The following is a 24,542-nucleotide window of genomic DNA, read 5'->3' as shown; positions in this document are numbered from 1 at the left end:
ACTGAAATTGTATGGCAGTTCATGGCCATGTCTCCATAGGTCAGTGGGTAATTCAATTTTCCAGTCAGCCTCCAGGGGAGAAGTTTTTGCCATGCTGTTAAGAAGAGAAGAAGCTTCTGGATGAGGTTATCTTAACAATGAAATGCATTACTAAATTGCCAAGCCATGACTTTCAGTGAGAGCAGAAAATTGTCCTGTACTTGCAAAAAGGAAGGACTAAATTCCGGGTGAGGACAAACTAGAATTAACAAGATATTTGGGTGTAACCAAATTCAGAAGTTGGCTGTGCATTCAAATATTTTGCCCTGGAAGTTTAAAGCCTTCTTTTGCCAGATTCTTTAATTCCAATGGTAGATACACATCAATAAAGATAGCAAAATTCGGTCAGCATAAGTGAGGGTGTGTCCTGATTCTCTGCTTTTTGGTGCACAAAAGCTGAATACAAGAGCTGTAAATTCCATGTGGAACAGTTTTTTAATAATACGTTTAATCCTCAATGTTTAAGAAAAATAATGTGGTGGGTTTATTTGTTTGTTCATTTTTGCTGTGGACAGCAACAGAACAGCTGTGCATTCTTACCACTACGTAGCTCCAAGCAGAGGTATTCTTGTCACCGTTGCTCATATGTATTCCCTCTGTACATCCAGTTTATTCTGGGCTGGGGGAAGAAGAGATGAATGTTTAGCCTCTGGCTTGTGAATGTGTTTGAGAAAAGTCTCGTTTAAGAATTCTGCCTGCCGAAGTCATTCTTCTACTTGCTGTTCACACGACCGTTGAAAAAGTATATGTACCATTTGTGTGTCACGCTTGACTTCTGGTGTAGCTGTTGCCTTAATTCCTCTGGAAGTGAGCTGTAGTCTATGGATTAGAGCAGAAACAGGCTCATTCCTGCCTTGCATATGCTGAACTCTGAGCTGAACTGTTATCTTTTTGTTCGGATCTGACTGCCTTTTGAATAAACAGAAAATTGATTGCTTAAAAAACAACAGCAACAACAACAAAAAAATATGTCAGAGAAATCTGTTGGTTTAGGAATAAGTCAAATGATGTAAGAGGGGTTAATTTTTTAATTTTATTAGTGTCTTAAACTGCCTTTTATTATGTGGATTATAATCAATGTTACCATAAGGGTGTACAATGCCATAAACTAAATCTCAAAATGCCAGGGTCGAGGGGTAAAAGATTTTATCGACTGTTGTAATAGAAAATAATGATTGTTTCATAACTGGAGGCATACTGCTTTTCATGAAAATGTTAGTCTGCTCTTTGGGCTGTGGCTACTTCATGTAAACTGTTTTGCTTGAGTGACCGCAAATGTGGAGTGTGTGATGGCTCCTTTCTCTTCTGTCCAGGTGATGTAACTGTATGCCAGAGTATTAAATCTGGGAAACTTTCCTGCTTTTTGGGTGTGTGTTTTCTGTTTTGTTGTTTGTTTGTTTTGTTTTGTTTTTCCCTCACCATAAGATGTAAGCATTTAAGAGCTTGAGCTGTGTTTTGGAATGAGACATCTAAAACACCCCAGAACATCTGAGCCTTCAGGACTTCCATCAGTTGGAAAAGAGGGAGGTCCTAAATGCATTCATAAATCACAGAGCTCCTCTGTGTGTTTGCTCAAGGGATTTGGCCTGTGGTCAAAGGTGGGCTTTGAAAAGATTGTAGCTCCCATGGGGGCAGTACAAGGAGGAGGCTGGATGTTCAGGAGTGCCTCTTGTCTGCTGTAGGGAGAGCTGAGCTCTGGCCAGCTTTGGAAAGTAGCTTATGAGTACTGGACTTCATTCTATGCAGATGTCTGAAGTTCATCCTGTGCTTAATTGTTTTGCTGATCAATGACTGTATCTTAATGAACTGAACTTCACTACAGTCCCGAGAGTTTTACCTGGTAAAACCTGAAAGATCAGACCTTGCCTTGATAAAAAAGAAACTGTCATTCCCAATAAACTCCACTGAGGTTTTCTGCCAGTTTAGCATTGCACACTACTTTGTTGTCAAACCTTCAGAAGAAATAAAAGGCAGCTCTGAATTATGTGGTCTTGTTTCCTAGGGGCCCAGTTCTGCACATATTGATCACAATGAGGCTATCTGTTGGCAAGACCATACAAACAGAATGGGCAGGGCCAGTTACCTGTTGTTACAATTTGTTTTTAATCAGGAGCCAAAGGCATATCTGCCAAGAAGGAGTTGCTTAGTGGGCAAAATACTATCACTGGTACAATACTTTGTTTCTGCTTAGGAAGCAGATAGGACTGATCAGTGTGAGTCTTGTAAATGCGATGCCAGACAACACTGGTACAAGTGAGAGGATGGAGAATTTCAATAGATGGAAGAGAGATGGAAAAAAAAAAACAGTCTGGTTCAGTTTACCAAATCAATAGAGCTTGATTTAATGTTCAGCGCATACAGAGCTTTTAAGGGGCAGCTGCCAAATAATTATTGTTTATGATCCCGATAGAAGGAAGTCATTTAATTTACAGACTGTTGCATTATTATTTATTGGATGACGTTAGTTTTGCATCATGGTGCCTGCAAGGATAATGTCAAGTCATGTTATGTCCTCCCCTGACATTATGGTATAATGCACTAAAATAGGGCTGAGGCCCAAATGCTTCAGTTTGTAATAAAATGTATTGGCATATCAAAGGACAGTGTGAGTGTGCATGTGCCTGCAAGCTTCACCCTCCATCCCCCTTCCCTGCAGGAAATCAAAGGAGTAAAATTGTAGTTACTTCAAGCTTTGCCATTAATTATATTTTTCTCATTACAAATCGGTGTGTAATTTGAATTGCAAACTCAACTATCCTGGCAGAATAGATCTGTTTACCATTCAAAGCAAAATGAAAATTATTTAAATTAGTTAATATAGAACTCATTTGAATGAATTGGATGTTTATTCATGAACTAGCTGAGGCAAGTGTGAAGCTGTCCTTATGGTCTGTAGCTTTGGCACTGATCAGCTCTAAAGTCACGTCCTGGGACAGAGATTTCTTTTTTATTGTGTATTAACCGTGGGGTAAACCAGTGGGGTAGGTACTGCCTGATGTAGTTGAGTCTGAAATTTTCATCCTTTCTGTCAGGGCCCTTCGATAACTATAATTCATTTGAGGAAGAGTGACGTGCTTCAGAGTTTGTTGACAGTGGCAGGAGTGTGGTGGGAAGGTGGGATTTGGCTTCTGCACTGTAGGTGTGGGATGTAAAGTAGACCTTCCATTGGTTAGTTAAAATTGCCCCATTATAGTGACCTGTATGGAATCAGAGACAGCTCCTTCGTTGCTTCATATGTTTTACCAAGCTCCATCCTCCTCCTCAGCACAGAGCCGATGCGGTTGTTGTTTCATATCCTTCATCCCTTGGGATCTCTTACTCACTGAGCATTAAAAATTTAAGTCTATCTAAACTTTCCCTTACTCGTAATTCCCTCAACAGAGAAAGAAAAAGAGGTCTCTCACCTCCTTTAGCCTGTTATTTCCATGTGCTGTTTTCCTTTGTTGATGACAGTTGGGTTCATGAACACATTTACCATCGGGTAGAAGAGCAGCGTGGAGAACCTGACAAGCGTAGTAGCTAAATTATGCATTGTGAAACATGCAGAGAGCAGGAACGTCTTTTGATTGACACTTGGGTGTTTTTGTACAGATTGCAGGTTTACAGCTGAGCCAACAGAGCTGAATCTCTCCTGGCACTATCTTAATGCATTCTGGGATGCGCTAAAAACACTGGACGACAAGATTATTGTGTACACATGTAATTGCTGCAGTGGTTTTGCTTTAGCGTTATTGACAGATGGAAATTCAAATAGGGCATTTTGGAGTGTGGATCCTCACGGTGATCTCGTCTGCTTGCAGTGTAAACCAGGAGGCAGAGGAGGCTGGAGATGTAAAGGAATACAACAGCGAGAGAACCAGGTCTATATGCTGGTTTTACAATGAACTGGTGCAGATGGGAAAACCTCAGAACACCATCTAGCCATGGATACGGTGATCACAATGATCAATTGTACTGTGTAGGAAAGCAGCCTCTACTTTTCCGTTACACCAATATAAGAAGAATAAAAACTCAAAGGCCTGATCCTAGGATGTAATGAATCCTTCTTGCATGGTGCTGAGCTCCACCAGGGAAAATATGCCAGAGAGTGCTGAACACTTTACTCTGTGAAGGCAAATATCACCATTTGGTCATTTTGAAATAGGTGTTTGTACGCTGCTCAGGTCAGGTTAACTTTTATATTAAATTGAGGCAAAAGGAGGAGAATTTCACTCAGACTTCAAGTGCTGGGTTGCATTGTGGGCAGGGTACGGATTAAAAATTAGATAAAACTTTTGTGACACACAAAACTGGGTTGCCTTCAAATGACAACTGTATTCCCATTTAGGTTGACATTTCGTACTGTGACAAGTAGCCTACCTCAGTCCTGCTGTGGACTGATAGAGAGGTCTAATTACAGATTCCAGGTTTCAGATGGGAATCTTAATAGCCTTTTCTTTTTTTAGTCATTATACGAGTCTATCAAAAAGCTAAGTCCTGCTCTTTGAGATCTTAGGTGTGAGCAAGGGGAGAAGTGGATCTGTTTGGCAATGGTAGTACTCATGGCATGATGGCTCACTGGTTTCTACACAGTCAGAAGGTGATCTGTGGTATTCCACAGCCCATTTGTGTGCAACATGTGGGCTAGATGAATACATAGATTAAAGAAATAAATTACGTCTGGGCCATTTTTCCCATTTTGTTAGAGTTCAAGTGAAATAATCAATGGGTGTAATGGTTAGAACAGACACCAGGTTTGGGATACAATGGAAAATAATGGAATTGAGACAAAATAGGGCACAGGGCATGGAAAGAACAGCAAAGGGTGATGGCGAGGCAGAAAAAAAAAAAGAGAAAAGCAAGTTTTGAGTAGTCAGTTAGTGTTCAATGTGTGGATTTGGTGTCATGCAAGAAGCCCTATGGGCACTGAATGCTTTTCTGTAGGACACTTTGAGGCTGGTGGGTGGTGGTGGAGACGTGGCCCTGCCACTTGCCTTTCAACCCCATTTTTGGACGTCACTTGTGTTCAGAAAGCTTGTCCACAGGGTTCTTCAGGGTGACAGAGGTAACATTTCTGCAAATAGGTACAGGCCTTCAGAACTGCTCTCAGAAAAGGCGATCATGGATGTTTTTTTACAGCTGAAGCCAACTGTAATGGTAATCTCATCCCAGAGGAAATAAAACTTAGACTGTGCCTGCAGCTCAGTGATTATAGTGCAAGTAGAGGGATCAGATGGGCAGGGCGGACTTCCTTTATCTTTCTGAGGAGTTGGCTCGCCTCCTCTGACTTATCTGAGATGAGTTTGCTTTTCAACTGGTATAATTGAGAGCAGATCTGGCTCTGCTTTACCTCTTTCATTGAAGGCTCACCTGAAATATTACTTCCTAAGAGCTCGAGGCTGGAGAAAATCAGTAGGCATTCACTGAGCTTATGCTGTTTTACATCCGCTAAGAACCGGGCCCTCGAGCCAAGTGAAATGAAACTCGGAAATCTTCTTTGGCAGGTTGTACTGTGAAAGACTGTGGATATTTCTAAAGTAGTGTATAGATTTAAAAAAAAAAAAAAAAAAAAACAAAACCAACTTGCTTAGTCTTTATCCTCTTATTCCATCAAAACCAAATTTAGACTAACCTAATGTAAATAGATTGTAGGATTTCTTTATTTTAAACACTGCAAATGACTCTTAGTGCAGTGTTTTATGTGTGCTTTTCAAGTCAACTTTAGCAGAGTATTAATTATGCAGGGGTGACGTTAGCATAAATAACTAGTCAGCAAATAAATGTCAATTAAATATTCTATTAGCATAGTAGGCAGCTTTATGCATTGGCATAGAACATTTAGCAGATCATACTTAATGAGCATGTAAAAAAAATAACATTTTTTTTTCTTTGCTCTCCTAATGATGGCAGAAGGGAGAAGAGAAAGGGAGGTAAATATAATGCTAGCCTTGGCTGAAGAGCTGATGGTGTTTGGGCTGAAATTTGCCCTAGTGGAAGGGTGTCAGTTGCCTCCATTGCCTCTTGGGAGCTTGCAGCAGCTGGAGATCACTGGAGCGCATCCTGGCTCAGCATCTCCCCGCCGGCCCCACGCAGCCCCTTGCATTCTGGCTCCTGAGAAGAAAATATTTTCATTACAGCACCCACGGGAGTTTTTCCTTCCCTTCCTTGACAAGAGTCAGATGGCTCAGTCTGGGGTGTGAAAATTCAAGAGTTAGCCCATTTCTCGTGCAGTGTCAGGATAATGTTGTCTTGATCACAAAAATAGTCTTTTTGCTACTGTGTGGAGCTGCAAATCTTTTGCACGTGGTGTTGGCTTTAGTTACTTTCGGGAGACTTCATATTGCCAAATGAGGCCCTTCTGGGGTAAACCAAGCATAATAGGTCCCCGTGTGTCTTACGGGAACGTAAGTAATCATTGAGCTACTGTGCAAATGTGGCACAGCATGGCCAGTGGGACAGGCCTTGCAAAACATTTGAGTTGTTGATTTCATTAAATGTAGAGTTTCTGAGCATCTCCAGATCTGCGGGGCTGGAGTCAACTTTTTTTTTTTTTATTTGATTATTTGAAGTCAACCTTTTTATTATTATTTGATTTTCTTTTTAATATGATTTTTCAGGTCTAGAGGCAGAGTTGCAGAGAACCTTGTAGGGATGAAGTGCAGGCTGGTTTGTAAGGTGGGCTTGGGAGTAAATGATTTCTCCTGGTATTTCTGCTGTGAGACTTGGACAAAGAAACACCGAGTGAGAAATGAGGTCTGTGCTGCTCTGGCCTTAGCTTTGGGCTGTGGTGATGCAGGCTATCGAGGGGGAAAAATAAATACTTGATTAAACATATATTATTTTTTTTGAAGTTTTTCAGGAGTGTGGTGAAGGTGGTCCTTAGGGAAGACACCTCCTGTGAGGCTCCCAGCCTTGGCTCTGCAGTGTCCCTGTAGTTAAGGTGTGTGGGTTTTAGGGTGGGGTGCTGTCAGGCTCTCTGCAGAGAGGAATATTTCTCCTAGGGTGAAACCCCATCAGCTGAGGTCAATCTTTGTACTTCTCTATTGAATTTTTGGTCCCACTGACTTAGAAAAGGTGGGTTTTCCTCCTTTACAAAGCCTTTGCTTTCTTCTCCTCAGTATTTTCCTTTGGAAGAAGTCACTGTTTCCCGCTCCTCCCAAAATATCAGAACAGCTGTTTCTGGGATTAAATGCCCCAAATGTTGTTTTGAATTGCAGCAGTGCCTTATGGGGTTTGGACGTGGGGGATGGTCCCTCCTTGTCCTTTTGCCTTGGCTAGACTCTAGCTAGGCCTCTCCTTGTGGAGGCATACTGAGATGAATCCTCCTCCTGCCCCATGAGATATAGTTGTGTTTGGGGAACCCAGGCCCTGCTGAGGACCAGGCACTTGAAAACCCAAGTCACAGGAGTTGGTTCAGGTTTCCAGCAAAAATTAAAAAAAGCCGAAGATGGTACATGAAGGAGGCTCTGGTTATTAAAGGCGAGAAAAGAACACGCTTTAATCAAAACCTAATTTTCCAGCAAGAAGCTGTTTCAGCAGAAACACTTCCAGCAGGCCTAGTTTCCAGGGACAATGATGTGTGCTTATGGTGTATTTATATTTATTTATTCTCACAAATAAATGGAGTAAGAGAAATGGGAGCAGGCCTGACCAGGCAGCCCATGGTCCAACAAGGCAGGGATGTGCACAGTGACTGTGGCCACTAGACCTGCACAGGACCCTGCAGTGCACCCTGCTCTGCATCCACTTTGGGGTGCTTTTTTATTGTTTAGGATTTTATGGGAAAAGTAGGCCTGGCCTACATCCAGACTAACTATCGGTACAATTTCTTAGAGATGAGTTTTGTTAATGCAATTATCCCTGCACAGTCCTAATGCAGATCCTGGATTTTTGCACACTTACAGATGTAAAGTACACTTACTTGGATTTCTAAATGTAGCCTATCCTCATTTCTGTGCTGCACTGAGATGTGTAGTCAGTAAAAATACAGTAAAATGATATTACATCGCTTTACAGCTAACATTGAGGATCCTATGGCACTGTTTATCCTTGTGTGTTATTAGCCCAACTCGGAGCATGGGTTTAATCTGCAGGTTGGCTGGCAGCCAAGGAAGGGTTCGAGCAGGGGATCCACTGATGGAGTGAGATTTGATAACAAATGACTCAGACACGCCAATGCTGAAATGAATGCAGTTTCTGACTCCTTTTCTCTTGTTTGGGTGGACTTTCTGTCCCAGGACAGTCAGGGTCTTGGAGAGGGAAAAGGAAAATACTCTTTGCAGTGTCCTCATTCTTGACGCAAAATAAACGTTTTTTTACAGGTGCTTTCTGCCTGACCAGTGAGTGGGTTTGTCAGGCAATCCCTACATAGCTTTGTGCCCTTCCTCAGCAATTTCCTGTTCAACCTGTCACCTGCCTGATGCTGAGCTGGGCAGGCTTCACCCCTCCTTGCATCTAAAACTGTGCATGCATCTCCTGGAAGGGGAATCTCTGAGCATGTGTCTCTTAGCTGGCCTGACTTCTATTTCCGTCTATTGCTACGGGTGCAATAAATCAGCAGGGTGCTTTGCAGCATGTAGCAGTCCCTTTTGGGTGGCACAGGGAAGGCTGAATTATTTTAACTGCAGCTATCCAGTTACAATTCAAGAAACAGTGCCTTGTGTACAAGCAACAGTGGAGCTGAGGAGTGCGCTTACTGCAATGAAAACTGAAAACCCGATCCTTTCATAAACAGTCTGGAGGGGGATGGATGTTGAGTAGGGGGGGGAAAGAAAAGCAGTGTTTTTTGTGGACTTTGACAAGTTATAAATATATCCTGAGTGAAACTGATAGCGTGGAGCTTTATGAAAGATTTAATGAATAAATATTTCATGCCCACATGGTGCTTCTTCAGTAACGCACGCTGCCGGTAAAAAGCAATAAACAAAGAACCTCCTTCAGGGTTTGTTTGGGCTTCCAAATTAAACTAATTTAATCAACTTTTTCAGTCAAGCTTGATATTAGTTCATTTCTGTACACAGCACTGTACTTGGATCTGCTTGTTTTCTCCTGTAACCTGTTTTCCTGTCAGGAAGGTGTTTGAATATCAAAGAATGACGCCTTTCATCCCGCCACTGTGGTGTGCATCTGGGTTTTCAAGGCAGAGAGCACAGGCTGACTTTCTCCCTGTCCTGCAGCTTGAGGAATCAGCCGTCCTCCACAACCGTGGCTGTCAGGGTTAGAGGTCCCCCTGGTGAAGTTTTCATTTTCCAGCAGGGAGGTCGCTTGAGCACAGTGCTTGTTTCTGAATGCAAGCAGGTGGCCATTGTTTGGGTTTTGGGAGCCCTTATCATCCAGTTTGGTGCTCAAAGAGCCAGAGTTAGCCATGCGTGCTCTGGGGACTGGCTTCATGTGGGCAGCAAGGCTTGCATGCATCTGCATTGGGTTTATTGCTGCACAGATTTATGCAGAGATTGAAATGCTTTTGTAGCTCAGGCTATTGGCAAAGCTGGGTCTCAGGCATGCTAGTGCTGTTGCTTTATTGGGTGACTGTCACAACAAGTGGCCAGGAGGAGAAAAGGTTATATATTAGCACTGTGTTCCACGTCTTTGAAATACTTTAAAAAATAAAATAAGGTTTATAGAGAGCTCTTTTTCCTTTGAAAAGAGCAGGACAGCAGCTAATTGATTCTTTCACAGCTGGACCATGCAAATAAACAGCAAACAAGGCATGGTAGGGAGGCAAAAGCAAGGGTGCTAAGAAGAGTAGAGCTGACTTTGGGAAGACATCTGTGGACAGAGCTGCTCAGTGAGCTGAGGATCTGCTCAAACTTGGACACTGTCATGAACCTTCATGTGAGGTGCTGGGGTTTTTCGTTTTGCCTAATGCAGGTGCATGGAATGGGACACTTCTCAGCTTTTCTCACAAGAAAGTGCTTTTTTTTACTGTTGTTGTTCACAGCCACTGATCTGGAATCAATTTATTTTTTTTTAATTTTTTTTTAGTGGGCAGCCTTGAGAACTGGAATTTTCCCTTGGGGCTAGATGGAGTAGATTCCCATGAAGCGTGTGCCAAACTCTGGATTGTGGCAAAAAAAGGGGTTGTGTTAGAAACTTTGGAGGAAGCTCTGATTGTCCAAACCCATGTAGACCTGTACTATTATTTTTATTTTTAATATTATTTAGGGAAATTGTTATTGTGTTTATCTAGATCAAAACACAGCAAAAAGTTGCATCTTTTGATAAGACTGATGGCTTCCTGTAGTGGCACTGAGGCAGTTGGCAGATAGTTGACTGAATATTTCAATAGTTGACTGATCTATCTGGAAGTGTTGGCAGCACCAAATTCTGCTGTGGCTCCCGACTTCCTGCAAGGAAAGCATGTTTGGATGGGACTTGAGTGCCATTCAGGATACTCAGAGGGCTTAAGATAAGTAGTTGGGATCCTGTGGCTTTGCCTTCTGCTGCTCACAATTCTGGTCACAGTCTGTGGGATAACGCTGCAGCCACTGCTGTGACTAAACCATTGGTTCTGGACCTGACATTTCGTGTGAGTTTGTGCTGGAGGAACAAAGATATGGGGGGAGAAGAGTAATTGCAGCACGACTCTGAATGAGAAACTGTATTTCCAAGGAAATATATTGGAGGAAAAGGTTGTGAGCAGACATCAGGCGGCTTCTCTGTGAGCAGAGATTTCCTGAGTGGTCTTGTTTTTTTTTTTTTTTTTTTTTTTTTTTTTTTTAGCAACAAGTAAAATGGGATGGATTTTTGGAAGATACTTTTGAGGCCATGTCAGCTAAAATATCCCTTTGATTGTTGCAAAAATAACAACCATTCAGTTCATTGCATAAAACAGCAAAATCCTCCCCCCAAGACACTTAAGTTTCAAGGGATGGAAGCATGTAAATTATTTTACAATTAAGGTCCCGATGGGGCTCCTAAATACAAGTTTGGTTGAGGAGACAGTCAGTTTTAGAAGTACTGGGCTTTTATGTTGAGCCACCATTTGACATCACCCCACTATTTGCTGCAAACCATATGAATATAGAAGAAAATGTAGGATGAATGAGAATATTTTCACTGCCAAACAGCTCTTTTTGTAGATGTGTTGAGTTGTCATTGAAGAGATTGAAACGTCCTTATTCAAGCAGAGGCCCCTAAGTTGTGTACCTCATTCGTGACTGTATAGTCCACAACTTTTAACATCCAGCAGTGTGTTAATGTCACACACATCCTGGTATATGAACTCTGAAGCTGTTGAGCTAGAAGCCCTGAAATCCTAGAAAAGTGCAAAAATTGACACCGAAAGCATAACATGCTTAACAAAGCACTCTTTGGCATGGTCAACCTAATTAATGTTCAGATGAATGGGATTTTATAAAATGTTCTTTAAAAATAAGAATTGAGAGAGTCTAAATGGCTATTTTGGTAATTGCTTCTAATTTCCCTTCCCCAGTCTCCCATAACTTCCCCCAGAGCAATTTTGGAGTGAAAATGCCACCTCAACTGGAAGACTAGGCTTAGGTAGTTAATGTGGCGATGTAATCATCAACAGATTTTAATTGCAAGTGGAGACATCTGTAGGGACTTAAAAGTAAGCAAACAAGCAGGCAAAAAAAAAAACACAACCAAGCTATCATTTATAGTGTAAGCATGGCACGGTTTTTAGCCTTTGTATCAGGGAAGGAGGTGACTTTCTGTAGGAGCTGGGAAGGGTAAATAGCACAAGGGACTTGATCCGGAGCACACAGCAGTCAGCATACACATTCCTTCAGTGAACCTTTTTTTTGATCAGCTTGAAGATTAAATAATGTCTGTTGTAGCTGAGTGGACTTCAGGGGATTTTCTGGGCTCATTTAGGGCAAGGACAAACCAACATGTCCAGTGTCATGTCTTCAGCAGAGCATCCCTTCCTACACTCGGCTAGTGGCATATCCAAGGTCGCTCATGAGGTGCCTGCATAAAGCAAGCCTGGGAGGCTACTAGGAGCAGATGCAAGCAGCAGCGTGATCCCAAGCCAGCTGTGACTTCCTCTTGATTTTTCTTTCATTACACATGGTAATGTGGGCTCCTAGTCATGATGGAAGGGGCTTGCTTCCCGAAGCAGACCATATGCTCCTGGAGCCCGTGCAGGTAGCTGTTAGGCAGTGCAGAGATGAAGTGATGGCCCTAAAAAGCATTTTCCTGGTGAGAATTGAAAAGCAGTTCTTCCAACTCAGAATCCAAATTCCAGGACAAGTCTGGCTCTGTTGTATGAAATTGGAAAGTTTTTTTCTTTCTGAATTCCCAGTTATTTCATGCACCTGTGTGTTTTTGTTCCTGTTTGATTTTGATCATAATAGGGGGAAAAAAACAAACATAAACAAGAACACAGACACACACACACACAAAAAAAGCAAATTGGCTTAAGGATGCTCTACAACACTTCCTGATTGATAGTTTATTTTGTGATTTGAGGCAGAGCATCCACCTCCTGTGTTTGTAGTGTAAAAGCACTTTTTCCCATACTGTCATTGTTGGGAATGGATAAAGAAATGTGGGAAGTTCAGCTTTTTATGCCTGTGACATAAAAATGCAGCTGCTCCTCAACCTGCTGGAGTTAATACAGAAGGTGTATCCAGAGAAAATTTTGCCAAACTCAGGAAAACATTCTGCTATATTCTGTATGAGCTTTAATAAAGAGGCTCTGCTGTGATGAACCTGGAGTCTGAAGAGGCAAGAAGAAAATCCTGCAATTCTCCCATGCTTTGCAGTCCCGGCAAGGTGACCAAGCAGTTCCTGGAAGTGTGACAGATCCGTGCCCTGGGCATTTGGGCAGTGAAAATGCCTCTTCCGTAGAGCTTTGAGCTTCCATAGAGCTTTTCTTTGAGCTGTTCGCTGTTGCCCTTGAACTTGGCAGCCTTGACATCAGCAGTTAGCTCTGTTTAGAAGCCTTTTTCCCCCATAAAGCATCTACAATATTTGTTCAGGAACAAAGAAGGCAAAAATACTTTGAGGAAACCTTGTATGCTGATTAAGATTAAGAGCTCACAAATGAGTTTAGTGAGCCACAGCTCCACACGGAGATTTAGGAGCCTCTGGTGTAGTGGGGAAGCCATCAGAGCACTGTCACATCCAGTCTTCCCATAATGATGGAGATGCTAAAGAGCTAAAATTCAGAGAGTTTTGGAGCATTGTAGAGAAGCTGCTTCCATTTCAAATCCTGCAACATGCAGTTAATTGCATTTCAGATGATACCTTGAGAAATATTCTATGTTGATCTCCAGTTCAGATCTAAACTCTTTAAAGTTTGGGGGATTTTTTTTGATCCTGGGATTTACAGTTCAAACCCTTTTCTAGATTCAGGTGAGGAAAACACATGTTTAGCAAGCACAAAATGAGTCTTGATGGTGTATTTCTTTGGTGTTGCCATGATGATTGTGAATTTACATCTTGTGCATAGGATGTTAAGCACCTCACGGGGCCTGGCTGAGCTCAGACCGTACCATTAGTTTCAGGAAGGATGCATGATGAATGTTCATAAGGACCTCCAGGGTCTGATCTGTGGTGCTTACGTCATGCAGCTGAGGGGCTCCAAAGTGATTAAATGGGATTTGATCATTAGAAGCAGGCAATACAATTCCAATTAATTTCAGAATGAGCTGCAAATGCGAAATTCAATTTTTTAACACATTTATACCTCATAGGGTGTCAGAAGGTGAAATCATGGTGAATGAGGTTTGTCAGCTATTTCTTTGGTAATTTGGGAGTGTGCTGGCTAACTTTCGGGCTGTGGGGAAGGTTGGATTTCAGTTGTGGCCCATGCTCTGACCATGAGTGGTGAGATTTGCAGAGAACTAAAAATGAAGTCAAAAATGAGCTTTTGTCTGTTTTCTTGGACTCGTATATCCCATGAATTTGCTAATAGAGAAGAAAAAACAGTCTCTTTGTAGTCTAGTGCTGTAACCAGGAAATAAAACTTGCAACCTGATTTTTTTTATTGATGTTTCCCACCAGAGCTGAAAAAAGAGACGTCTAAATTACTCTTCTGTTGTGTTTTAAACAATGCAATGCATATAATAAACTGCAAACATCATCTCCACTAATTCTCATCTTTCTGTAGCAGATGGGAAATGTAAAAAAAAAAAAAAAAAAAAAAAAAAAAAAAAGCAGAATGGATTTCTTAGACATCAGGTCTCTCTCTGTATGTGCTTCTGTGTTTTGATACCTTCATTAACAGTGGATATTTGCTGTAGACTGTTGGCACTGCCAGAGAAAAAGAGGTAATTGTGCAGTGAGCTGGTTTGTTCTTTATGTAAGAACATTGTGCTGCTGTAAAGTTGTTGCATTTTACAGGGATGTCTCCAAAGAATAGCCTTCAGAAAGTGGCTGCGGGATTTGGAAGTGAGAAAAGGCACTTAGTGTGTGAGATAATTGGACAGAGCGTGAAGGTGTGAGGTCAGAGACTTGGGCACGGTATTTATATTGCAATGACATCTCCTTACAGAGTGGCCCGTGACTTTTAGATGTTGTAATGGTGCAGAACTACTTTGGGACTGGTGTTTGAGATCCCAAAGGGACAGGACATAAAAGTGCTTCTTGTGACCACTTGCAAAGGTGAGCCAAGGGGATAGCGTTTGGCATCTGGGCCAGGATCAGGTGGCTCCAGACCTCTTTTCCTTCACCAGCTCCACTTCCTAGCATCAGAGAGAACTGGTGCAATGCAGCATTATGTGAGACACCCCCATGCTAACCCATAACAATGACTGGCATGGTTCAATGCGTGCTTGGTGCTGGGCAGAGGTGCTAATTCAGGGTGTTAAGCAAGCTGATGGCTGTATTGCTGTTGGTTCTGGAGCTAACTTGGATAGGGACGGATTCCAGAATTGCTGCATTTTGCTTAGTGGATGTGCATTTCTTCACTTTCTTTATTTCTCGTCTGGAACTAATGTACAGGAAGCATATGAAGTGATGTTTGTTGGCTTTATCAGGGTGTTGATGGGCCAACAACGGGCATTCATCCTCCCCAGTAGTTGCTCAAACTTTTTTAAACAGATTTTACAAAGTGTCTGTGTATCTCTGTCTACCTGCAACAGCACATCTCTTTGTAAGGATGACCAAATGCCATCTGTGTTTTTACCGAGGGGTTACAGCTTAGAAAAAAAATAAAATCTGAGAATCTGCCTACTAAGTGTCATTTTGTGCTGGATATTTGGTGCACTTACCTGTGTCTCATGTAGGTACACACATAACCCATCTCCTGTCATCTCACTCTGAGGTCTGTGACCTGGGCCTTTCTGAACACCTTCTTAAGGTGCTGATTTTGGCTGGAAAACAGAGCTCTTATAATTATTGTTACTATTTTTTATAAGGTTACAAATCGATTTTTATGTGTTTTTTGTTTGTTTGTTTTTTTTTAATGGGATAAAAATGGATTTCAAAATTACAATCAAAATACCAGGTTCCCCACCTCCCTGAATGCTCCCAAACTCCTGATTTGACAAGGCGTTCATTAAGACTCCTGGGTCTGAAGACTGGGAGTTTGAGCTCTCATCTCACGTGATACATCTCTTCTGTGCATTGAGCATAGCACTTAATGCAAGTGGAGGAAAAAAGTAATCAAGGAACGTGCATGGAGGCTTGAGGTTAAGCAGCGAGAGTCGTGGAGTTTGGATGCTTATTTTCACAGTGAGCCGTCACCCTAATGGACACTGATACTAATGATGCAGGAACCCCCATGGTTATATGGTTTGTTCAGAATTTTCAAATGCTGGGCTTTGCCTGGCTTTCAAAAATATCTTCAGCAGCTCTATCTGTGTGTGTACAGGTGTGAGGCCATTCAAGTGAGCCATTCCTGCTTTACTTCTAATATTGTTGTTGATACCAAGGAAATTTAGTTACCTTGTACCTGGAATTGAGTTGGGCAGAGTGTTATTATTATGCATGAAAATGTAAAATCTCTGTTTAGATAAGGGCAAAGGTAAGAAAATATTGAGAAGTAGAAATTACTTGCTTTGAGTGAAGTGTTCTCTTCACCTTTGTAGTTATACAGCAGATTTCCTCCTAATTTTTTACATAGGTACCTAAAAATAAACCATCCCTCTTTTACCATGTTATATGTTATAGCAAAATCAGAATAATCAGCCTTCATTTGTGCCTGCAGATGCAAGAGGACAGATAACTGGCCCAAGTAAAATTGTTCATGTCTGGGGGAGCTTTTATGTTCCTAAGTGAATTGCCAGGCAACTGCTTTCCCCAATTTGTGGTAGTGTAATGTAGCTTTTTCCTCTTGTTTGGTACCTAACCTAGATAACAAGGTTTCAAAATTGTGTTCCAGGTGAAATTATTGTAAAAGCACTTAAAAAATAGGGTTACTCATGGCAAATGCTCTAAAAAGTTGACTGCCCTACCCTTAAATACCATCCCACGGAGACTAGATGGCCATAGGTGACTTTTAGGTACTTTGAGGACCAGGTGAATTAATTGGTTGCATTCCTGCAACGCTGGAAGATGGGAAGAAATCAGTTTCCATCCCCTCTCGCTGTCTCTGACTCTCCCTCTTCCCCAGTTCCCATTTTCCCAAGGGAGAGCAGTGCTGTGTCTCGGTGGTCCTTGGCTGCACAGGGCTGCTCACACGAAGCGAAGGGCTGTGACAAGTGCAAATAGAGCTGCTGAATTTACTTGTGTTCTTTATCTGCTTAATCTGATTGCGATTGATATATAATGCCACCTAGATAGAGCAGAGCCGCTTCTCATTATCAACACACTTTTCCTTATTTATTTATTTTTTTATTGTAAGCAATCCAGTGCAAGGAGGGTATTGACTTTAACTGAAAGGGAGTAATTAATCACAGTACTTATGAGTAGATCATTTACTGCGGCTTGCATGCAGGATGGGGAGCTGAGACCATTGTACTCAGTCAATCAAGACAGGCTGCACGGGCTAATGGCACAGGGGTCACCGTGCTGTTGGGATTTATTAGGCAAATTTCTCTTCTGATCTAGGACAATTTAACTTGTAAGCGGAAAGCCGTAACAGTGGGCTCTGAAGAAGAGTATGCTTGTTTCCATAACGTGTTTGTGGCTAAGGCAGCCGAACAAGCCACGTGGAAATGCCTCAGCGGTCGCTGGTGGTGACCCTCCTGCCAGCTGCTTTGTGCTGGGTGAAGTTCAACATGCTGAGCAGCTCCTTCCTTGAAGCTGCAGTAAGTTAATTACTGAAAGACCTTGGCATCATTCAAAAACAACAACAACAAAACACCTTTAATGTAATAGCATCCACTCACCCTGGCTGCATGCACGCACGGTTTTCTCCCACAGCATCCACATCCTTTTCTTCTTCCACCTATTGGACACAAAGCACAGACCAAAGCAAGCTGCAAGAAATGAAAAGCAACTCCCAACCCACCTGCTGCTTTTTTATTGTTAAAAAAGTAACAGTTAATTAAGGACTAGAGAAGCCCGAGGGGAATAGTGTGTCTGTGAAGGACTAAAAGGATATTAGGAAGTAAAGTCTTATGTGGACAATGAGACAATTTTTTCCATGTGATTTTACTTGTTTTAGCTAAGAGTGTAAGTGGATTATTTCTGGACACCTTGAATGGCAAAAGGAAGAATAACAGTTGCAGTCTACTGAAATTCAGTATAATTGCACAATAAGGGAATTTTTTAAGGTGAGAACATAACTTTTTCTAATCAAAGGGTGCATGTTAAATTGGGTATACAAGGATTAAAATCTGTGCATTGGCCCTTTCTTAGATCAAGATCGTAAAAAGTGCTGCATGGGTAGTTTCTTAGAAATGGCACTGGGTTGTTTGGAGTAGCCTGAAAAATGGAGCATGCGAAGGATTTTGAAGACAACTAAAAATTATTATTATATGAAGTAGCTCATGAGGTCTAAACAAAGAAGATTAATTTGATGTTTACACATTTTCAAAATTTTATTTATAGAAAGTAATTAGATAATTAACGGCTCTAAGAGCTAGTAGATCAATCCGTAGCTTAAACCAACATCCTCCAACAGCGTACAAGAGCAGCTCATTCCATTACAGTTATCACCCTTTCATACACTAGCCTGTTATAAATGCATGTGAATGGCATCACGATGTACTGCTGACTCCAGGAATATATTTTGAACATGGGTGTATTCTTTGATAGAAAGTTGTTTATAACTTCAGTTTTCCATGAAAATCCCCTATATAATATTTTCTTTGAAGGCTTTCCATTTTTAAGACAGGTAGGTATATAGAAGGTGATGTCTGAGCTCTGAAGTTTATATCCCTTGGAATTTATGGCTGCATCATTAGGAAATGAGATCAACAGCTTTTGATGCTTTTTTTTTTTCTTGGCACTGTATTTTCATTTTGTGATCTGATTCAAACCACAGAACTCTGCTGGTGTGAGAAAAGAAGATTGTTTGAAGTTTTAAATAAGAAAGTTGTTTGAAGGTGTCTCCAGCCACATTTGGCTTTTTTCAGGGAGCCCATGAAAGAATCAAAAATAAACAGTCATTTTCATTAAAAAATGCCACTAAGTAGCTTTTTAAATTTTATTTTATTTTATTTTGGAAATGCCTAATAGGGGATCTTTTACTAGGCTTTGTAGGGTCCACAGCAGAGGTTGTTCCCTTCCCTGAAGGAATTGGGGGTAGTTCAGAAACAGTGCAGACACAGCCTGAGCCTTTTGCTTAGGGGCACGGGGGATCCTTGAGCAGGGGCAGCACCCACATCTCCATCCCATTTCTACCTCCAGTCTGGTTCACAAGGATGTATAGTTCAGCAAGCTGACTGAAAATGTTTAGCTTCAACCGTTTTCTGTCAAAATGATCTTTTATCAAAATGGAAATATTTTGCAGGAACATGTCAGTTTTGACAAATTGTTTTGATGGGTGAAGTCTAAACAAATTGTTTCAGCATTCTATGTTGTTTTGATATGAAGACATCTCATTTTGACTCTATCATTTAGACCTTTGTAACTTAGTTCCAACATATATTTATATGTTTAGACCTTTATAACATATAAATACTGCATCAAATGTATGACAGTTTAAAAAGTATCATGATGATACATTTCTGTATTTTTGCAGTATGCTATTTACCTTTTCAAAAACTGCAAGTCAGTATTATTTGTCTATAAAATTTTGAGCATCCTGAAATACTTATTTGAGAAATGTATTATTCCTTTTCATGAAGTGCTGATGTTTTAGCTTGTTTTGTAATGGAGTGATAAGAATTTCCCAGGTCCTGGCCAGTTATAGTTCCTTTTGTTAACCAGTTTTGTTCATTCCAGTCCCAGTAAGAACTTAAATCTTTAATAATAGTAGTTACCACAGTGAGAGAGTTGTCGCTTAATAGATTTATTCCAAAGATTTAAAACCATTTTACAAAGACTCTGCTCCTTGCTTCAGGTATGAAAAAATTGAAACTCGGATGTTTAGAGGTTAATTGGGACCAGTGGGGATTCTCCAGTGGAGATGTTGGCAGGCTGCTTGTGATCCTGGGTAATTAAAAATAAATAAATCACAACCAGCATTTTTTTTTTTTTAAGTAAGGACAAAAATTAGCATAATTTGATGTTTTTACTTGTCTTGTACAGCGTTACTGGTGGCAGAAGTACAGGTCTACTTGAATAGGCTGGTGTTAGGTTGTCTGCATACCTACTCAACATGTGTTCAGAAGATATGGAGAAGGATGGGCATAGGTCATTATCTTGTTCTTTAATATATAATATTGATGATATCAAAGACTCTGACAAAAGCTGCCCCTTATTCATGCTTTTTGCCCAGTGGCATGGATCCTTGACTGGCCGCTGTGTTTGCAAGACAGGTCAAGGTGCAGGTGTGTGGTTGAATGCCATGAATTATTTTGAAATAATTTATGTTTGATGATTCCTGGTTGGTGGAAGCATAGTCTTGGCCCATTCTACCTCTGTTTGTGCTTCTTACGCCTTCCTGGGAGCTGAGAAGGGTAAGAATATCCATGGGATGCATAAAGGTGGAGGAGTAGCTTACCTAGGTGCTGTAACCCAGTGAGGTATTTATGCAGCAATTTGTTCCCTTTACTGAATGCCTCAGTTCAAATTCCTGAGTCTTGCTCCTGCCAACTGAGGGCGTGGTTTTTCTGAGGAAAAAAATGTCCCAAGAAGGAAAAAAAAGTGTATGTTCTTACCATTGTCTCCACTGTCCTATAGATTACAAGGCTTTTTCCTGTAGTTTGCAGTGCACTGTTCTTGAAGGAAAAAAAATGAAGAAAATGAGGATTTTCATATGATCCCATGACCTTAGGAGAAATGGCTTTAAGAGAAACAGCAACTGCTAAAGACTAGATAAAATCCCAAGAGTTGGTAATGTGATAATAGTATCTCATACTCATTGAATGGAGCGCCTATGACTCAGTGCTTTCACGGGACTGTAAATGTTCTTTTAATCTCTTATTTCTCTAGAGAGGCAGATAAATCTGAACCCATTATACACTCTGGCTGAAGCAGGGCACAGAGATTATAAGGTTGCAGGAGCACAGGGTGGCAGCACCGGGAACGAAGCAGCCGCTTTGGTTCTCAGGCATGTGATTAGCATGATTACAGGGAGTGCAGTGATGCAGGGTTTGCAGCTCTCTGTGCTTTTTCGACCTCTGTTTGCATGGCTTTTGTAGTCAGTATGCACAATGCAAGGGGAAAGGGCCACTTTTGAGCTGTTAACAGTGAAAAACGGGAAATCAGGTGCATGGTAAGTGATGCTGAAGGTGCTTTGCACATCAACTACTGACCCGGGTTGCAGCAGCGCTGGGTCCTCAGCTGCCCCCGTGGTGCCCAGGTTGAGAGCTGCTGGGTTTGGCAGCCCAGATTCATCAGGAAAATGAATGAGTAAAAGTGAGAAAATGGCAGGGAGTTGAAAGGGGGGAGGGAGAGGAAAGGACGTACGAGCAGAGCTTTGGGGCAGGATGAATCAAATAGAGAAAGAAGTGGGAATAATTACTACTATCTGAAGGATATTGGGTGCAACCCCTTTTTGATCGAGTTCAACGCTGTGGAAGAGGAGCTCAGTTTTATAGCCCATACTGTCAATTCTGAGGCAATAAATAGTCTTAACATGGAAAGGTGCTTTTTCTTTCTAACTTAAAAATCTGCTGTAATATTGGCCAAACTAGAAACTGCTCTTTGGAATAAGTATTTTTCACTGAGAAAGGCAAGAGGGCTTTGCATTTTTCTCCATGGTAACATGCTACAGGGACTGCAGCAGAGCAGGGATGCTTGGTTTTTACTTTTGCAGGTATGGATAACTTGATGGAAGTCTGTTAGGAAGAGACAATGCCTTGTCTTGGCTTCAACCAGACCAATGCTGGACACTGTCTCTGTCTGGGGATCGGTGCACCTATACAAATAACTGCTTCTTGTGAACTGGGGACAGCTGTAAGAAATCAGGGATCTTCCTCAGGTCCTTTTGTAGTGGTCTAAATCCAACTGGATCTTACTCTCTGTGCATTTAGTCCTTCAAGAATGGAATTTGGAGCAGAGCTTCTGGCTGCTTCTAACTGCTGTGGGTACACCTTGGCCCAGCAGCATGCAGATCTGGCCTTGGTTTTGGGCTGCCCTTGCTCTAAGGCAGGTGGTTTGTAACATTTTTATTGCAGCAAGATGCCTTAAAACCTTTGGCCTTGGAGCTGCAGAAGTGTGAAAACCACCACCAGTGCTGGCTTCAAGGTGGAGGGGACCCAGTCCAAAGGAAATCAGCACATCTGCGTACCCAAGCTGTGGCTCCCAACAAGTTGTGGTGTTGCCTGCTGAACCTGGAAAGAAAAGTGGTTAGGAGGTGCTGGCATTTTCAGAACATCACTTTTCCCATGCTGAGAGCAATGCTAATGCCTGGCTCCTTTCTGGATTATTTAGTGTCTAATCGTTCAGTTCAGCTCACACTGGAGCCTTTGCATCACTGGGGGCACTTAGTCTTTTTTCTGCTGCCACATTTCCACTTCTTCTGAATCATTTCCCTGTGATACATTTGATGGTGGTTGGCCCCCAGGGTCATTTTCAAAGTAGTCCCGACGTAATTAGGATATTTCAAATATTTTCTTGTCATTGGGCCTATTTGGAGCCCTGTTGTGGTATGGGTGACAGTCCCACAGAGGTCATGATGGAGCCATTGAAAGGGAGAGAAGCCACAGCTATCTGAACCCTATGCACCCAGCTCCTGACTCACCATAGTTATCTAAGGACAGAAAAATTGTTTTGAAAGTAGCAGTACTACAGGAGCTCAGGTCCCTGTGAAAAGGGTCCTATGTTCTCTCCACCTTCCTGTCCCACCAAATGGCGAGCCTTTTGCAGGTGGCCTCTAAAAACAGAATTATTACCGCACGTCTAAAATAGGAGAGGTTCAGTTGGGTGTTCTTCCTCTAGCTAATAAGCCAAAATGTGAATTAGTGATGTAAAATCGGCACTTTGGTTCACAGGTGCTGGGTCAGATACACCAGAGAAGCACCAGCATTTCCTGATAGATGCTCAGGATGGATGCATGGGCACCCATGCATTATGCTGCCAGCTATTCTCGTTTACCCAGCGGATTTTCCTTTGTTCGAATATTCTTGTTTAACATTTTGCTTGGTCCTCAAAGGCTTTTTGCAGATCTTGTGATGATTCAGATTCACTTCATTACTACTAAAAATTAGTATTTGCACTGTAATTATTTGCACTGCAGTACTGAGAATCCTGATCATGCTCCACGGGCATGGAAAAGAGTGCAAATCCCTGTTCCTAAAACTTCCAGTGCAATCTCTTCTCTCCCAGAGGTTTCCAGAGTCCCTTTATCTGCACTGCAAAAGAAGATTAAAATGAAGCAAAACATGCTGGATTTGTTTGGGAAGGATGATTCTGAAACCGCTTAGAAACTGGGAGCAATATGTTTTTTCAGCTGAGGCCATTCAGTCTGAAAGCAAAGATCAGCTTGTCACTTTTGGACTTTGGAAGCCCCTAATCCAGATTTAAATGTTGACAGAGGCCCCATTTTATTTAGGTGTCCAAAAGCTTTGAGGTTCAAGTTGTTTAGGCAGAACAAAGTATTTTTTTTGAGAGGCATTGAAAAGGGGTCTGACTGACAGACAGCAAGATCTGTGAATCCGGCACCGTTAAGACATCTGAAATTGGGCATCTGGAAATGGAGGCTTATGAAATCTGTTGTCAACTTTGAAAATCCTGACTATTTTTCTTTCCTCCTGCCAGTTTTGAAAGTTTGAACCGTGTTCTTTTTATCACATTTGTCATTCCTTAGTAACGGAGCTCTGGCATTACAAAATTGGCTGACAACTTTGTGGGTATGAGCCAACATGAAGTTCAGTTTGCACCCTTCCCCGATGCACCCAGCATTGTTTGCAGTGAGAGGCAGAAGTCTGAATTAGAAGGGCTCTCATTCATTACAGCAATTACTATCTTCTCACTGATGCCAGGATTAAGCTTGTTTATTATCTCAGTGTAGGTGGACAGGAACTGATGAGGTGTGTGAAACAGGAGTATTGAGAGAGAAAGCACCTTGTATAAACCATTTATTTGCAGGCTATTCCTTCCTCTTAAATAATTCAAAGGTGATAAATCTCCCGGAAATCATGCAAAATCGGTGCTGCCTAAGACTTAGAGCAATTCCAGGCTACCTTAAGTGTTATTTTATAGAAGCTTGAGACCAGCATTTTAAAGTTTGCTGATTTTAAATACATTTAAGTGCACTTGCAAGGTTGTTTAGGTCTATAAACTGAACATATGTTTCGAGTGACATTGGGAGAACTGACTTTAGAGGAAAGAGCACAACTCAGAAATGGGATCTAATGTAAAGTCTGCTGAGCATGGATTCTACCTTTTTCCATGGCCATCTGTATGGATTGCATAAAGTATTTAGGGTATAAATTGAGTTTGGGCCAAAGTCCAAGTGTGCCAAGTGCCCAAACTGGAAGTAAGCCCAAGCATGAGTATGTTTTTCCCATTTTTTTGCCAATATCATGTAATTATCAGACAAAAACACTGGTCCCACGGTCTGGAAAGGGAGGTGGGATTTGTAGGAGCTATGCAAAGGTCGGTGTGAGTATTGCCAGTTCTGAATTCTGCCGTGCTTTGATTTCTTGAGATGAAGCTCTTGCTAATTTCAGGCTCTCTCGACTGAGCTTCTTGAAGGAAATAGCTGCTGGTTTGGAATATTTGCTGCCAGGCAGCTTGGTATTATCTTTTTTTTCTCCCCCAAAGGCAATGAATATTTGCTAGGCACTGAAGCTTTGAGTACCTCTGATGAACACCCCTGTGCTGGGTGCACAAATACAGAGCATTTCATCAGCTTGATACCAAACCTCTGTTCAACCTGTGTACCCCTTTGTAGCACAGAGGGAATAAAAACTATTCCTCACTGTGGGCTGTGTAGATTCATAAATACCTCAGAGCATGTACTTGGTGTGGCCCCATTCATGGAGTTTCAGGAGCATTAGCCCATTTCTCCATCCATCCATTTTAGCCTGTCCATCTTATCCTTCCTGGGCTTCATGCCCAGGCTGTCATCTACCTTCTGTCTTTGAACAAGAGGAGAAACACGTCTCCTTATT

At 41.7% G+C, this 24,542-nt stretch overlaps 1 protein-coding gene across 1 annotated transcript in view; it reads left to right on the top strand.

Moving 5' to 3' along the window:
* SFMBT2 (Scm like with four mbt domains 2) overlaps positions 1–24,542 on the top strand; it is a 112,856-nt gene that overhangs the window by 23,268 nt on the left and 65,046 nt on the right. The gene's annotated exons all lie outside the window — the stretch shown is intronic.

Source organism: Aythya fuligula, chromosome 1, assembly GCF_009819795.1.
Source record: "Aythya fuligula isolate bAytFul2 chromosome 1, bAytFul2.pri, whole genome shotgun sequence".
Taxonomy (NCBI): domain Eukaryota; kingdom Metazoa; phylum Chordata; class Aves; order Anseriformes; family Anatidae; genus Aythya; species Aythya fuligula.
Note: the sequence above shows the minus strand (reverse complement) of the source record. Positions and strands in the feature narration are given on the sequence as shown.